Consider the following 19,205-nt stretch of genomic DNA (forward strand, 5'->3'; position numbering starts at 1 on the left):
GACCATATATCATGTTTGTCACATGTTTGTGTGCTATATTTTAAACAGATCCTAAAGAATCACACTTAATGGTTGTCTAGAGGATTTTCAGATATTAGAAGCGAACGCCAAACTTGGGATTATGATATCCGAAGAGAACTGTATTTAAAGCTGTTGGATACACAGATGCAGATTTTGTTGGATGCGGGCTAGACAGGAAAAGCACAAGTTCTCTATAAGTTCAAATTTTAGACTTATCAAAATTCAGAACTGAAACTATTGAATTCAATAAATTATTTTATGTTGAGTTCTTTAATATAAATTGGAATAATTTAGTCCAATAAGGATAAACTGGGTATTTTTACAACATCTTGATAAGTCACTATCTACTTCTCGATAAGAGTAAAAAAAGTGACATATAGACATGAGTTCTCTACAGGTCATGTGACTTCTTTACAAGAAAATATCAACCGTTCATTCTTCCCTTGTTGACAAGTCACATATCTATCCTATGAATACCCTGACGTCTCTATGTAACCCCTCTTTATGCTTTCGAGATCTTAACTGACCTAGTTTCTACAAATTTTTACCATTACCTTCCATATCAAGCTCTTTCTTTCTCAAAACTCTTACCCATTCAAATTTATAACTCTCTTAACTGGCATCCAACACAAACACTATCAAGAAAACCATCCCAAATGAGAGTATAAACTTTCTATCTTCCATGTATTCAACACGGGCACCTGAGTGCTTTGTGAAATTTATGGATGATTCTTAACTTACAGGGGTTATAACAGCAAACCCTGTGTTTTATTTGGATGTGTTGAATGAGTTCTGGAATAGTTTTGTAATTTCCTCTAATGAAGATGACAATCAAGTGATGACACTGGTGGTGAACTGCAAAATCAAAGGGGTTACTGTGGAATTCAATATTGTTGATCTCAAAAAGGCACTGGGAATCCCAATAGAGAAGATGGGTGCAGCCTTTACCTCTGAAGAAATTTCAGAGTTTGTGGAAGTCATTCATTATGCATACAAGATAGACTTGGCCAGGCTCAATAAGAAGCATCTAAGAAAAGAATGATCTTTTGTTTTTTACACAGTGATTAGAGCTTTCACATGTAGGAAGACAGGCTTTGACAGCATCTCAAATGTGGTGCAGAAGATTGTCTACTCCATGGCTTATGACAAGCACAATGATGTGGGAAGCCTCATTTTGGGAGAGCTAAGCCAAGCCTCACACTTTCTTTAGTAAGTAGAGTTAAAGAAATCTTTTTCTCTAGATTTATTATGTGTGCTTTAAATTATAAAGTGCATGACATACACTTGACTGAAGGTATAGTACAACATCTTGATAAGTCACTATCTACTTCTCGATAAGAGTAAAAAAAGTGACATCTCGACATGAGTTCTATATAGGTCATATGACTTCTGTACAAGCAAATGTCAACCCTTCATTCTTCACTTATTGACAAGTCACATATCTATCCTATGAATACCCAGATATCTCTACGTAACCCCTCTTGACGCTTTTGAGATCTCAATTGACCTGGTTTCTACAAATTTTTTCCATTATCTTCCATATCAAGCTCTTCTTTCTCAAAACTCTTACCCATTCAAAGTTATAACTCTCTTTAATGGCATCCAACACAAACACTGTCAAGGAAACCATCCTCAAGGAAAGTATAAACTTTCTATCTTTCATTGATTCAACATAGGAACCTGAGTGCTTTGTAAAATTTGTGGATGATTCTTAACTTGCAGGGGTTATAACAGAAAACCCTATATTTTACTTGAATGTGTTGAATGAGTTCTGGAATAGTGCTGTAATTTCCTCTCATGAAGAAGACAATCAAGTGATGACACTGGTGGTGAACTGCAAAATCAAAGGGGTTACAGTGGAATTTAAAATTGTTGATCTCAAAAAGGTACTGGGTATCACAATAGAGAAGATGGGTGCAACCCCTACCTTTGAAGAAATTTCAGAGTTTGTTTCATTCATTATGCATACAAGATAGACTTGTTCAGGCTCAATAATAAGCATCTATGAAAAGAATGATCATTTTTTTTTACACTGTGATTAGAGCTTTTAGATGTAGGATGACAGGTTTGACAACATCTCAAATATGGTGCATAAGATTATCTACTCCATGGCTTATGACAAGCACATTGATGTCGGAAGCCTCATTTTGGGAAACCGAAACCAAGGCTCACACTTCCTTTGGTAAATAAAGGTAAAGAAATCTTTTTCTCTAGATTTATTATGTCTGCTTTAAATTATAAATTGCATGAAATACACTTGAGTGAAGGAATGGATATTAATCAAATAAGCTTGTGTAAACAAGTGTCCAAAATATTATTTGGCTCACTTAACACAAAGAATCAGGTAAAGGTAAGTCTGAATTTCACCAACTTTATTTTGGAAAAATTTAAGACTTACCCTTATTCCATGACTGACATGAGAAGCACTGCAACTTCTAGTTCAGCTATGGGACCTGGTCCTGTGGTAACACAAATGCAGGAACACCCATGGGTGCCTACTATAGATGCATCCATTCCTTCACAACCATTAGCTTGCAGTCAAGAAACTACTTCATCCTCTCAAAAGGATATAGTTAGTAAAAAGAAGAGAAAACAACACACCTTATTAGTGGTTAATGAGAGTGGTGAGGACCAAAAAGAAACTGAGTCACCTTTGGTCACTAAAATAAAGAATAAAAAGAAAGCTGAGTTGACCACTCAAAAAGACACTTCTGCATCTTCTCAAAAAGATGCAGTTGTAACACATGGGCATAAATAGACTCTAGTGGAACCTTCTAAAAAATGTGTCACTATTAAAACAAGTATTCTCCGCAATGCATCTTGTAAAGAGTTTGCATCCCCTCTTGAGCACTCTCGAGAGGGTGAAAGAAGTTAAATGGTTGGCACACACCTAGAGAGCACATCTATTGAAACTCCCTCATCTATTTAGGGGGAGTTTCCAAAACTCATGCCTGAGCTTTCAAATCTATTTCTTAAATTTCTTCAACTTTTATGAAGGGCTTAAATCTTTTTCTCAAGCTCTTCCAAAACCAAGTGACACGTTTCAAGAAATGTGTTCACCACTTAGTCACAATCTTTAGATGGTGAGAGGCTACATGTTGAGATAGAGTTTAATGACAACATCAAAAATGCAGGAGTTTAATCAGTTTTTACTGAAGACCCTATGCAAATCTCAAATGCACCTTCATGTGCACAATAGTCTTCACAAATTAAAAGGTTTTAGGATAGTCCTCTTGAGGGGAGCTACAAAAATCATTTCTAATTCTATTTGAGGTTTCTCATGCAAAAAAAACTTCCCTCACAACCTTGGGTGAAATTTATTTGTCAATTGAAGCTAGGAGTTCAATTTCCAATTAATCAACTATTGGGAAGGTAAGTACTCAAGCACATTCAAGTGCAAGTTCATTGCAAGAGGAACAACGGTTTGAGGTCATGGTACATGACAGTTACCTGGTAAACTCCCCTTCAATTCCTGTGAAGGTTCACTTATCAAGTGAAGAACAAACTGTCAAAACCACAATTTTATCGGTGAGTCAAACTGTGAAACCACTCACAAGAGTTACATCACCTACCATACCATCCACCTCCACATAAATCTCAACAGATCCCAACCAACATTCAACTTTAAAACAACCTTCACACATTATCTCTCAACGACTGCAAGATGCTCCAACTCAATCCATCACCATGAATGATCTACTAGTTGACCAACTTGCAGGCCTAGCAAACATCACCCAACAGCTCCTCATAACTGATATGTCTAATCAAGACTATCACGCAATATTGTTATCATATAAGGAAGATGTTGAATATCAACAAGAAATAATTACAGATGAAGTTGAACAAGATGGGAATGTGGATGCATGGTTGTTGAAGGACTTCAGTATAGACATGGATGAGGCCTTGGCTAGATTTAGAGAACAGTGTGTCACCATCTTGGGAAGTAATTCCAAGATCCTCACTAAACAAGAGTTGTATGATGCCATCGTGGATGTTTATAAAGCATAATTGAAAGCTTTCGATTTTATTGGAAAAGCATTGGAGAAAACATTGGATGATCATCAAGGCAAGGTGAAGAAGCTTTTGTTGAGAAGAGAGCCACCTTTAGCTTCAAGTGACAGAATTGATTAGCTGGTGTCATCTCAGATTGAGATCAAGAAAAAATTCAACAAATTTGTTGAGAAGAGAGCCACCTTTAGCTTAACTGGTGCGGAGACAAGTATCAACAATCTCAAACAATCATTTTTGGCCCTGCATGAAGCTGTTCAACTCCAAATATGAAGTAACAATTGCACAAAGGTCAAGTTGGAGCAGCTTCACAAGGCCAGATATGAACAAAGGTAAAGTAGATATATTTTGTATTGCTAGTTCTACTTTAATTATAAGAATAATTACGAAGCAGTGAATTATTTATACATCAATAATTAGTATAAAGCTATATTTGTTCTCAGGTGTGACTCCTCTGGACAACTTTAACAGAAAGTTGTGTAAGTGCACAAAATTTTAGTGCAAATATTATCAAGAGGTACAATATAAAAATTATCAAGAGAGAATTCCGTTATGTTATGGCATAAGCGCTCAGAACATACCTCCAAAGTGTTAGAATAATATAAAATCCTCAAAAAGGTCATTCTCTAATACCTTGAGGTTTTAGAGTAACTGGTTCCTTGACATGGTATGAGAGCTCAGGCTGGAAGATGACTCGGGTTCGATCCCTGCCGCCCCCAACATTTCTCATAATTTATGACGGACAAGAAAGGCAAATTTATGCCCCAAAGATGAGCGCCCGTGATCAACTTTTCGACCCATAAATGGGATTTCGAGTGAGGGAGTTTGTTAGAATAATATAAATCTTCGAAAGCGTTATTCGAGTGAGGGAGATTGTTAGAATAATATAAATCTTCGAAAGAGTTATTCTCTAATATCTTGAGATTTTAGAGTAAAGGTAAAATTAAGTTTCAACAAGACTGTTGATCAGAGTTAAGTGTCAATAAGACAGTTGGTGTCTTATAGTTGTCCAATGTGGATGAGAGTCAGAGAAGTACGGGCATGTATAGTGCACAAGTATGTGGTCAGCTTTGTTCCTAACCTGACCATTAACAATTGTTGTCTCTATTAACCTCTGCCAATAGGGATTATAAAGTCCTTTATTTTTTATACTTTATATTACACAATCTAATTTTTTTTTTAAATAATAAATAAAAGTTCATTTAGTAGAGTAAAAAAAACTCTTAATGCCCTTCCAAATTAATTTAAAATATAATAAAATAACAAAAATAAAAAAAATGAAAAATGAAAAAAATTGACAACTACGGGTTTAAGAAATTTGTTGATTAGATTTAGTTTTATAACTGTTTAAAATCTAGTATATTTTATAATACACAATTAATTTAATTTTTATTTTAAAATAAAAAAATACTTATTTATTTGATAATCAACTCTTCAAATTTATCAAAAAAAGAAAATAAATTACAAAAAATCTCCTACTATAAAAAGTAAACGTTAGATCAAAGTTCAAGCCAATTTGGTGGGAAAGAGGAAAAGGTAAAATATTAAAATTTGGTCAAAATAGAAACTAAATAAAATTTGAAAAACCAAATATGATACTATATAAAGCCATTTTTTTCATTCGAAAATATATTATTCTAATCCTAATTCTTCTACAAGATAAGCTACTTCGCGAAGAATGCACAAGTTTTTGTAGGAGACGGAATGTTCGGTTACATAATTTTCATTTTCTATACCGGTTTATACATAAAAAAATTCATTGTAGGGTTGTATTAAAAGATATTTTCATATCAAAACATGCTTATAAATATGGTGGAAATGACGAGTTCATCCAATGAAAACAATTTCTGAATTTCTGGCTGAAGTTTCAATTATTACTAACATGTCAGAAAAGTCATTAAAGTTTGATTATTTTATTAAGAGATTAGTGTTGAATATGTAATCTCAAACATGTATTTGAATTAGTTAACGTATAGTTTGATTCAGTCTTCAGGAAGTAGGCGTGTGTTTAGGAACATGGAATAAGTTAATCGTAGCAGAGTGTTATTAGGAAGTAGTTGATGTCATGTCCTATTTTGTAGGATCTTATTTGAGAGTCTGTCAATATATGTATTTGTTTTCTTTCAGAAATAATAAGCAAGAAGCCTGAGATAGGTTAATGCATCTTTGTTTTCCCCGTTTATATACAAACAGTTGAAAGTTATAGAAATATATTTATACACTATCAACATATTGGTATCAGAGCGGGAAGTTCTTGGTGAAACAGAAGACAAACGAGGATGGAGGCCAACAAGTTGAAGAATGGGTCGATATGTTTGAGTTATCCGATGCTTGATAGGAGCAACTATACAGCATGGGCTCTCAAGATGAAAGTGTTTATTAAAGCATAAGGGGTATAGAATGCCATAAAACCGAAGGACCCAAAGACTGTAGTCGATGATAAGACTGTCAAAGTGGCGCTAGCAATGATTTATCAAGGAATCTCTGAAGAGATTTTACTGTCACTTGCAGATAAATAAACGGCAAAGGAAGCATGGGAGGCAATTAAGACACTTTGCCAAGGAGCAGAACGAGTGAAGGCAGCGAAAATTCAGACACTCAAATCTGAGTTTGAGGCCATGACTATGAAAGATGACGAGACAATTGACGACTTCCACATGAAAATGAATGGAATAGTCACCAACATCAGAGCTCTTGGAGAGAAGATGGATGAATCCTATACAGTGAAGAAGTTTTTGAGAGCAGTCCCCTCCAAATTTTTACAAATTACGTCTACTACAGAACAGTTTGGTGATCTTAGCACTATGACAATGGAAGAGGCTGTTGGTTCTCTGCGAGCTCACAAGGAACATGTAAAAGGAAAAACAGAAATAAAGGAGAGTCGGTTGCTATTGACAGAAGAAGAATGGGCAAAGCGAGAGAATGCCAATGGAAAGCTACTTTTGACACGCGAGGAATGGTTGAAACGGACTAATAAAGAAGGGTCTTCAAGCTTTAAAGGTAAGGCAGGACGTCCAGACAAGAGTACCATAAAGTGCTACAACTGTAACATTTACGGATATTACACCGCAGAGTGTAGAAGGCCCAAGAAAAACAGAGAAGCTAGGCAAGAAGCACACATGGCTCAAGTAGATGATGATGATGAACCGACCTTATTATTGGCTAAGTGCGTGAATGAAGAAGGAGTGATGATGCTCACGGATGAGAATAAGGCATTGCACAAGATTCTATCAAAAAAAGAAAAAAAATAAGAGAAACAAACATATGGTATCTTGACAATGGTGCTAGTAACCATATGATAGGTTCTCAGGAAAAAAATCATTGAACTGGATGAAACAATCACAGGCTTGGTACATTTTGGTGACGGCTCGACTGTCAAGATAGAGGGGAAGGGGTGTGTGACGATGTTGTGTAAAAATGGGGAAGAAAGATGCTTGTTCGATGTATACTACATCCCTAGCCTGTGTAGTAATATCATAAGCTTAGGGCAGATGTCCGAAGATGGCAACAAAGTAGTGCTAAAAGGGGATTATCTGTGGATTTATGATCAAGGGGAAAGTCTGTTAATGAAAGTCAAAAGAGCACCAAATCGTCTGTATAAATTGGTCATTGAAACTGGAAAGAGATCGACGTGTATGTTGGCAAAGGTAGACGAGATGTCCAAATTGTGGCATATACGCCTTGGACACGTGAATTATCATGCAATGCACATGATGACGAAGGAACAAATGGTTAATGGAATGCCCAGAATAGGCCAACTGGAGAATGACTGTGATGGGTGCCTGATGTCGAAACAGGCCAGGAAGATATTTCTGAACAAATCAAAGTATGAATCTGAGGAGTTTCTTGAACTGATCCACGGCGATTTGTGTGGCCCTATTACTCCGGAAATAGCATCTGGCTACAAGTATTTTTTCCTCTTGGTCGATGACTTTACTCATTTCATATGGGTGTATTTTCTTAAAACTAAGGACGAGGCATTAAAAAATTTTAAGAAATTTCGTGCTCAAGTTGAGAAGAGAACTGAAAAATGAATTAAGGTGTTCAGGTCAGATAGGGGGGGTGAGTTTGTCTCTAGTGAATTCAGAGAATATTGTGAAGGTGCCGGGATAGAACGACATCTTACAACTCCATACACGCCTCAACAAAACAGCGTGGTAGAGCGTCACAATCGAACAGTAAGAGAGATGGCTAGAAGTTGTTTAAAGGAGATGAAATTGCCAATTAAAATATGGGAAGAAGCGGTCCGGAATTCAATCTATATTCTTAACAGAGTTCCTACAAGAGCTCTCACTAAATTGACACCTTATGAAGCAAGGTACGCACGAAAACAAAATCTAAGTTATGTTCGTGTTTTTGGTTGTTTAGCATACATGAAAGTGCCAGCCAAGTGTATTCAAAAACTGGAGGATCGTAGTAAGAAGGTCATCAACTTAGGGAAGGAACCAGGTACAAAAGGGTATCGCCTCTATGAGCCTATTACTGATCAAATTTGTGTGAGTCGAGATGTGACATTCAGAGAATCAGAATCGTGGCCGTGGAGTAAAACAGATACTGAAATCAACACGACAGAGCAGTTCATTGTACAACTTGAAAATGAAAATGATTGTGATAGTCAGCCTGGGTTCACAGAAGAAAATGAAGAAAATGTCTCACAAGGAAATGTTTCAGCGAGTGTTTCTCATCAAACTAGCATCAACTAGCTTGATAGTGAAAATTACGATGACAGCGCTGGACCAAGAAAGACCAGGCCAATCAGAGATATATATGAGGAAACAGAAGAAATAGAGACAATGGATGAACTGTATCTAATGGGAGTTCATGAACCACGAAATTACAAACAGGCGGTCAAAGATGTTGAATGGAAACAAGCAATGGAACAAGAGATGGAATCTATCGAAGAAAATCAGATGTGGGAATTAACAAAGTTGCCGCCTGGACAAAAATTTATTGGGCTGAAATGGGTTTTCAAGCTTAAGAAGGATGTTGATGGAAGAGTTATTAAACACAAGGCAAGGCTTGTCGCCAAGGGATACGTTCAAGAGCATGGAGTGGATTACGATGAGGTTTATGCTCCAGTAACGCGACTTGAAACAGTGAGATTGTTGCTCGCTCTGTCAAATAAGAAAAACTGGGAGGTTCATCACCTCGATATGAAGACTGCTTCTCTCAACAGAGATATCAGGGATAATGTATACGTGTCTCAGCCCGAAGGCTTTGAGAAAAAGGGAAGAGAACAGCTGGTGTATAAATTAAAGAAAGCCCTCTATGGCTTACGACAGGCTCAACGAGCCTGGTACTCAAAGATGAACCATTATCTTGAAAAATTGGGTTTCATTCGATGCCCTTACGAGCCAGCAGTATATACGAGAAACAAAAACGGTTAAATGTTGATAGTAGCAGTATATGTAGATGACTTACTAGTCACTGGTTCAAGTTCTGAGTTGATTGACACGTTCAAGACTGAGATGAACCAAAACTTTCAGATGAATAATTTAGGAAAGCTGAGCTACTACTTGGGAATAGAAGTTGAGCAAAACATGCGGTATTGTGTTTAAACAGTCAGGATATGCTCGTAAAATTCTAGAGAAAGCTAGTATGTTGGAATGCAACCCTACAACTTATCCTATGGATCCAAAGGTGCAGATCACAAGTGATGAAAGAGGTGAAGCAATGGACATGACTATGTTCAAAAGTATGGTAGGAGGTCTCCGTTATCGGGTACATACAAGACCAGACATTGCTTTTAGTATGGGAATTGTAAGTCGTCGTATGGAGAGACCTACAAAACTTCATTTGGAAGCTGTGAAATGAATCATGCGATATTTGAAAGGGACAATTCAGTATGGTCTAGTGTACTCTGAGAACAACAAGAATAATGTTCTAAATGGGTTCTCTGACAGTGATCTAGCAGGCCATTTGGATGATAGGAGGAGCACAAGCGGGATGGTTTTCTACTTAAATGACAGTGTTATAACCTGGGTATCGCAGAAACAACGCTGTGTGGCATTATCTTCATGCGAAAAAGAATTTATGGCTGATACTGCAGCCGCTTGCCAAGCCATATGGCTTCGAAATGTACTCAGTCAGATCAAGTCAGAGGTCATTGGTCCAGTAACTTTATGCATTGACAACCGGTCAGCTATAGATTTGGTGAAAAACCTGATGTTTCATGGACAAAGCAAGCACATAGATGTGCGGTATCATTTTATTAGGGAATGCGTAGAGTGGGGAGAGATCATTCTGAAGCATGTGACTAGCAATGATCAGAGGGAAGACATAATGACGAATGCTCTGATCAAAACCAAGTTTGAAGAAATGAGAAAGCTCTTGGGAGTTATAAGTCTAAACGGACATGTTTGAGCTTAAAGGGGGATTGTTGAATATGTAATCTCAAAGATGTATTTGAATTAGTTAATGTATAGTTTGATTCAGTCTTCAGGAAGTAGGCATGTGTTTAGGAACATGGAATAAGTTAATCGTAGCAGAGTGTTATTAGGAAGTAGTTGCTGTCATGTCCTATTTTGTAGGATCTTATTTGAGAGTTTGTCAATATATGTATTTTTTTTCATAAATAATAAGCAAGAAATAATATAGAAGGTTTCCTCGACAAGCACATGTTATGTTATAAATCTTTACTAATTTCTTTGCAGGTGCATGCTTTTCTATTAACATATTAGAATAAGGAAATGATTATATTTGGACCATGTTTAATAAATTTTAATTTGGTGTACTTTATGTTAAGCAAAAATATTAGTAACTGGATGAAAAATGATTTTTGGATGACAATATGTTATTTTTCGTGAGAGTATTTTGTTGGTCATTAAAACTTGCCTAAATACATCTTCTAACACACTTATCGCTGAGTAATGCATTGCACTAATTACAAGCAACTTAATTAGGAAAGTATTTTATTCAAACTGCATTACATTCTTTCTATTTAATAGATTAGGTCATATTATGTTACTTTTGCATGTAACTAAGGAAATGAATACATTATACATAGTCAAAATCAACCCTCAAAATTGGTTTTTATCAAAATACGGTGTGGTTTTTACAAACCCAAAAGTAAATCATAGTTGGGGGTCAATCGGCTTCGGGCAAATTTGATCGTATTAGATAAAGATTGATATTGATCTTATTTGACCTTCAAAGCCACGCGTCACTGTCCTATTACTTGCGATAAAAAATAAATTGATTGACATTTTTACATACCCGATTGTTTATTACGTCGATTTGAAAATTATTGGGTAAGAGACCAAAACTTTAAACCGACCAAATAAAAATAAACTAAAAGAAATATGATTTCGATCGGATTTACTTGAATTGATCGGGTTTATATAATTTCAGTCGAGTATCATAGGTTTGGAAATGGTCAACAACGGCCGGTTTATGCTCTCCAGTCGATTTAGGCGTTTAGTTTTAGATTGCAATTTTTTTTAACAACACAATCAAATAAGGTAAAGATTCTATTTGGATCATGGTTAATAAAGACTTTAACTGGTTCACTTTATATCTAGCAATACTATTAGTGACGGTTCATGGATATTTTTTTTCATGAGAATATCTTGTTGGTCACTGAAACAATATGCCTAAATACATCTTCTAGCAAGCTTTTTGGAGAGTAATGCATTGCACTAATTACATGACCACTAAACTAGGAAAATATTTATTTCAAAGTGCATTATAATATTTGTATTTAGTGTATTAGGTCATATTATTCAATTCTTGCAAGTAACTAAGCCAATAACTACAACAAACATAGTGAAAATCGACCGTCAAAATAGGTTCTTTTAATTAAAATATGGTCTATTTTTTACAAACCCAAAAGTAAATCATAGTTGGGGGTCGATCGGCTTCAGGAAAATTTGATCGTATTAGATCAAACATTTATATTGACCTTATTTGACCGTCCAAGCCACGTGTTACTGTCATATTACTTGTGCCAAAAATAAACATTCTCATCAATTTTACCATTCAAGAAGGCTGCTTTTATATCAAGGTGATGCACTTATCCGTCAAACTTCACTGCCAAATCTAACAATAATCATACGGTTTCAAGTCATGTAACAGGAGCAAAATTTCATCAAAATATATCCCTTGTTCCAGAGCATACCCCTTTACAACCAACCAAGCCTATTTAATTTATTAACCACTTTCTCCTCTCATCAAACTTTTTAAGTTGAGTGTTTGGAACTTTAATGTGCATCCAAACACCCTCACATGACCAATGTTTGGTTTTGATCCCGACCATGTCTCATATGGAGTCCGAGTTTTTTGAGATAGTGAATTAGTTGGAAGTCTATTAAGCACATAAACAGAATTCCCAAACGCTTCCCCCAAAAATAAAATTTTCTTCCACTTCATTTCTTTCAAATAACTCCGGTCCATTTCAAGTACAGTTCGATTCCTCCTTTCAACTACTCCATTATATTATGGCTTGTACAGTGCTGTAAAATGTATCTCGATCCTAGCCTTCCCACAATAATCAACAACTTCTTTTAACATGAATTTTCCTCCTCTATTGGTTCTGAGAATCCTCACCCTTCTTTCATCATCACTCTCAATCTTGGATCTAAAACTTTTAAAAGCATTAAAAGCCACGTCTTAATTCAAAAATACACCCACGTACCTCTGTTAAAATTATTTTACCAGCAGTAAGAAATTTCTTTTTGTGCCTGTAGTTGTTGGAGTAATTGGTCTACATAAGTCATCATAAATGATATATAGCACATGCTTCGCACTAAACTGTGATTGTGAAGGAAAAGGCCGTCTAATTTGCTTAGTAATCATACATCCATCACACACGTTATTTGGATGAACAATTTTCGGAAAACCATACACCGTACTGTTCACAAACATTAATCCCAATGCTTGATAATTAACATGACCAAATCGTGTATGCCATAATTTAGACATATCATCAGACGTAAAAAGCAAAAAAATGAGTTTTCTTGTTCCAGTGATATTGTATAGCCGATTTAAAGAGAGTTTCACTTTTATGAGAATTTTTTCTTGGTTATGGAATGACCAAAAAAATTCACCCTTTAGGACCACTCTCTTTCCCATCTCTAGCAGTTCGCCAATGCTTATAAATCTCATGCAATGTACGCTCCTCTCCATTTCCGCACTTCAAAATAATCGATGCTTTACCCTCATTTTTTAATGTCAAACCATCTCCAAATCTTACTTGCCCAATGATGCCTTTATCCAACTCTATAAATTTGGATTTCGACCCTTCATGTGATTACTTTTTCTACTATCCAAATACCATAAATTAGACTCTCCTTGCTTTTCTTCTATGACATTCATCAACTTTGGAACTAAGGACAATTCATTCAACAGCATTTTTTTTCCATCCTCCATTTCAAGTTTAGCCAATAACCTAGCAGGCTCTTCATCCTCAACTTGTGCAATATTCGCTTCCTGGTTTTGCTCCTTGAACCTTCGAGACTTTCGACAATTTGCTGCAATATGTCCAGAAGTATTATGGTTATAACACATGATCTTACTTTTGTCACACCCTCGTCCCTTTTATTTTGATGAGCCTTCAGCTCTCTTAATATTTTTCTTTAAGCATTCTTCTCTTGTATACAACGACTTTCCCTTATTTGGTTAACGCTTTCCCGCTCCTCTTCTGTGAGTAATTATTATCGGATCAGTTTTTCCTCTTTCCCTTTTACCCATTCTTTATGTGCCTTCAATGAACCTACAATTTCCTCTAATATCATAGTTTCAGTATCTCCCAATTGTTCCAATATTAACGTAACTTGATAGAACTTAGCAGGCACCATACAAAGCAATTTCTTCGCTAAATAGGCTTCTTCCATAGACTCTCTAAGGGCTCGAATGTTTGTAACCATCCCATTCAACTTTATACTAAAGTCATCCAACACCTTATTGTCTTTCATGACTAAGAATTTGAACTCTGCCTTCAAGGTTTGAGCTTGTGCTTTCTTGACTTTTCCAGCCCCCCTGACATAAGGTTTTTATAGCATCCCACACTTTTTTGGTTGTCTTCTTTGCAGCAAGGGTGAACAATATATCTTCTGGAATCCTTTGGTAAATTATGGCTACTGTATCTTGTTTTTTCTCTCTTGAATAATAGCCTTTGGGTCTTTAGTTTCCACAGATTCCCATAATTCTTGAGCTTGAGTAAAGACCTTCATCTTCAATGGCCAAATAGTATAATTACTCATCTCTAACATTGGGTAAATCAACCTAATACCGCCACTCTTGCTCTTATTTCCTTCCATTGAAGTCGTCTTCGACACGTGACTGTGTGTTCGCAGGCACAAAATTGCTCGCTCTGATACAAGAATACTGTATCAAATTTGGAGACCTGATGTTCTAAATTTAAGTATATGTGTATGTTTGAAACTGAGAAAAATAAAAACACAATACATGCACGTACCGAACACTTGCTTTTCATTATACTGCAGAAAATAAATTAACAAAAACTGCAAAACTACTGAACCTACAAATCGGGAACTACTATCCTCTGAATACTCTTTTACTCTCTTTATTTTCCACGATCCTAAAACTGCTTCTACAGATGCATTGACCAAGTCCAACTACTAAATAACTACTTCAGACAAAATAAAAAAAACTAATAAATATTTAAACAAATTTTGGATTATTTTCCAAATATTTTCCCCTTAATCCAAGACTTGTTTACACTACTAGAAAAAACGCCTTAGACATCGGTTAAAAACCGATGTCTATATAAAAAATATATGATGTCTTCGCGACTGATGTTAAATGTATTTTTTCATAGACATCGGTTTTTACCCGATGTCTAAGAGATACTTTCACAACAGTTCTAGAAAACTTCTGATGTCAAATATCAAGTTAGACATCAGTTATATATATGTAACCGTTGTTAAAATCCTATTTTAACATCATTTTCTTTAATATAACCAATGCTAATTTCAAAAATAGACATCGGTTGTTTATTCTAGAATTGATGTTATTGCCCTTTATACAATTGCTGATATCCCTATATTAGCATCGAATATTACACAATACATTAACCACAATACTGAAAAAACTTGATTATCAAAACTCAACCAATACATATATATTATTACTCAATTGAATTCAAGATCAACAAATTCTAAATGTGTATAACTTATCTCAAATACTCCTATCATTCTAAACAAACTATTCCGGTGATAAGTACAACTAATCTCAATGTTTAAAATCAACCATATTCCTAGTACTCAAGTCAACCCGCCCCTTTCGTGCGGGCTAGTTTTCTTGTGATGTCAGCTCCAATTTTCTCTACCATGCTTCCGATCAACAAAAAAAATTCCAAGCCATTCTGAAACTTTCGTCAACTCTTGTTTGCAAGTCTCATCATTATCTGCCTTCTCAGGAGCACTAGTCACTGCTGAAATGAATCAAACAATAACACAGGGAGTGAACAATATTATTCAAATACATAGGTTGTAAAGTGTGAAACTTATAAAGCTAGGAAGATGGAAACAAACAAAGGAAGAAAATGATGCCATATAAAACTAGTGGAGTTGCACAAAAATCTGAAAACCAGCTTACGGTACAGTCCTCTTTTCTCTTACAGGAACAAGTTCAACCTAGAGCTACATTCAACATTTCATTGACTAAATGATGCTGATGCGATTATTAGTAATATAAAAAGCTTTGTTTTCCTATAGTAGAGCATATGTTGTTTATTCTAAAATCGATGTTATTACCTTTTTATATGTGTTGATATCCTTATATATATTAACATCGAATATGTGAAATCTCCCTTGCACTGATCGCAAGTATTCATTCCCTATGATAGAAAAATGTTCAAATGAAAATTTTAATAAGATACAGATGAAACGTATATAGCTCAGTCTTTCTAATATTTTACTGTCAATCAAGCATGAACTTTATATCTAACATAAAAATCCCTTGTCACACTGATCTAATTGTAATATAAAAGATTTTCTGCGGAGTAGGCTATAAGCTATTCATGTACCACTTCTGAGTTAGGTCCTCAAATTATTTAAGTACAATAATCTTTTCTTGATCATTCTACTCTGCTTTTTAACAGGTAGATAAAGATTCAGCATAAAATTTTACACCTTGTATCCCTTGATGATATAATTTACATATAAGCTGGGAATCAAATACAGATAGGAATGCATGATATAATTTTCTAGGACTAACCTCTGCTGCTCTTGATGAGGAAGTGACAGAGGCAGACTTATCCCCAAAATCATTCATAGAAATACTTCAGCACCTCAAGGATTTGTTGCATCCCAGACCTGCATTCAATATGATAATTCAGGCAGTTCACTAACTCATTTAACTTTAAAAGATATGATAATTAAGAAGGATATAGCGCAAATACTTCCAAACTCTAATGTATGAGAACAGAGAAAACTTTGAAAATGACCATTAATACATAAAAAATCATGGGAACATGTCTGGCTTGATTAGAACATTCCAAGAAACATAACTTATGTTCAATAGTCTTCAAATATTATTTATGATGATATTAAAAAAATATTATACACCTCCACCAAAGCACCAGCCAAAACCTCCCCTCAACCCCTTCGAAATTCTACTAAAACCATACCTCACCTTAACACCAGGACAAAGATAATACAAAGCATTGATACAAGTATTACGGTGCACCTTTAAGTAAGCAGAAGGAATATATAATAATAATGGATTCAGATTCAAAATGTAATTCAATATACTGTTTTATTATATGGTAGTTCATTTTGTGAGAAGCTCATTCTAGAGCGGCTTGTAAGTTTGTTGGAAGGCTTTTACAGTACATGGGCAGTGTAAAATCACATCAACTATCTATAATCTGATAAACTAATGATATATCAATGCACAGAATCATATTTGACAACCACTTCTAGAGAAAAAGTATATATAAGGTCACAAAAGGAAAACAGATTTGTAAAATATCTCACTGAGGACTGAAATTTTGCTACGTCAATTCTCTATCCCTATTTATTTAGTACAATCAAAACTCTCTGCAAGTTCAGACATTGTAACCACCTATATATACCTTAGGTTAAGTTAATAAAATATAATTAAAGTTTTCATATAGAAATGTCATTTTGCAAGAGCCTATATAGGGCAGCAAAGAAACTGAAGAAGAGTAATCACATTTCAATAGCAACAGTATCGCTTCACTAATCTATTTTTGACATACCAAAGTCACCCTCCCCTGATTAACCATGTAAAACCCCAACATCAAACCAACTTCTATCCTCGCCTCCTTCACACCCACAGAAAAACCACCCCTCGGATACACTCTAACAAGACATGACCAGATATTCTACATCAAAATGCACTGATTAACATCACGACTCCAGCTCATACACCAAACTAACCTTTAAAAATAAGAGCTAGCAGGAAATCACCGCCCCACATACCTACATACCTGATTAACTAAAGCATCACAGAGGGGTACAACCCTTGACAAATTTCCCCTCCCCTTAAATTACAAACTACAATACTAAAGCAATAAACCAAAACACCACCCAACCAAAGCAGACACAATCAACCACAACTCCTTTCAAATAAACAAAACGAACAATTTAATATAACCCAAGTAGAGAAAGATTACCTCCTTGGCATCGAGCTGATGACGATAAAGGTGGAACCCATCCATTGGGAGAACTGCGACCACATGAGGAGGATGAACTTGCGAATCAAATGAAGAAAACACAATGGTTATTATTGATTCTCATCAGTAGCGGAACCAAAATATGACTCGAGAAAATAAGAGCCTGCAACATGAAACTTATAAAATGATATATAATAGAAACCAAATCAACAATAAACTAAACCAAGTCAGCCCAGAAATTAGGGTTCCCCGTACTTGGCATTTGATTAATTGAAGGCGTTGTTCGATTTGGGGTTTAATTGAAACCCTAATTTAGTTACAAGATAGATAATTATGGTTTAATTAGGGTCCAGGGATATGGAGAGAGAGAAATGGGGGGGAGATGGAAGAGAAAGAAGAAAATGACCGAGAGAGAGAGAGAGAGATGGGTGGATTGAGGATTGGACTGAGATGAGTATGACCGAGAGAAAGGAGGGTGAAAGGGGAATAAAATTTAGTCTTGAAAGGGGGGAATAAAAATAAGGGGATTTTTGTTATTGTAATTGGGGGGAAACATTTGGGAAAATAGAGGGGGAACTTTTACGCAAGTTTTTTAAAATTTTTTAAATTAATCATCAACAACGGTTGTAATTTTAAACCGATGTCTAAGAAAACTTGACATCGGTTATGTAAAAAACCGATGTCTAATTCAAGTTTCTTATTTTTAAAAATAACTATCAACATCGGTTATTTTATTGACCGATGTCTAATAAACACAATAACATCACTTTAAAAATAACTGATGTCTAAAATACCTTTTACATCGGTCGTCTGAGCAACCGATGTCTATGAACCGATGTCTATTGACAGAATTCTAGTAGTGTTATCCAGGTTTTTCACTCCAAGCAGCTTGCGCATCCCTTCGAACTTAACAGTGGAAAAAGGCTTTGTCAAAGAGTCTGGATGTTGATTCTCATTACTTATGTGCTATAAAATTATTTCCCCATGCCCAACAAACTCTGTAATAAAATGATAGCGTATATCAACATGCTTACTATGCCCATGAAAAACCGAATTCTTGGTGAGATCAGTCACATATTTGTTGTCAATAAAAAGGACCACTGGACCAATACTCTCACTTGTGACTTGATTAAGAACATTACGAAGACAGATTCCTTAGCATTTCGTTGTTGTAGAAGCCATAAATCTTGCCTCACACAAGGAGAAAGCTACACATCGCTATTTTTGACATACCCAGGCAATGAGATTCTTGTTCAAATAGAACACCATTCCCCTTGCACTGTATCAATTATTCAAATGACTTGCTAAATCCCTTAACTACATTCTTGATACATCTGTGTTGGTTTCTCTGTGAAGCGGCTAAAAATACCCGCATCATTTGTAATATCGGGCTTGATATATACCAAGATCGAAACCCTTCAATATACCTCTTATATTGAGTTGCATCCCCTAGTTCACCCCTTCATCTTTCGTAATTTGCACCTTGGGATCCATCAAATACTTCATAAAATTACACTCATTCCAGTCTTTTCAAGGATCTTTCATGCATACCCTGACTGGTTTAACTCGATATATC

General features: G+C 35.5%; 1 long non-coding RNA gene across 1 annotated transcript; it reads right to left on the reverse strand.

Moving 5' to 3' along the window:
• Positions 1 to 15,124: 15,124 nt before the first annotated feature.
• LOC141693009 (uncharacterized) lies at positions 15,125 to 18,099 on the reverse strand. The gene is made up of 3 exons (XR_012562987.1): positions 17,630 to 18,099; positions 16,207 to 16,304; positions 15,125 to 15,421 (listed from the first exon to the last, which is right to left on the reverse strand). It is a non-coding gene; the product is annotated as an uncharacterized LOC141693009 (long non-coding RNA).
• Positions 18,100 to 19,205: the final 1,106 nt, after the last annotated feature.

The sequence above is a fragment of the Apium graveolens genome, chromosome 10, assembly GCF_009905375.1.
Source record: "Apium graveolens cultivar Ventura chromosome 10, ASM990537v1, whole genome shotgun sequence".
Lineage (NCBI taxonomy): Eukaryota > Viridiplantae > Streptophyta > Magnoliopsida > Apiales > Apiaceae > Apium > Apium graveolens.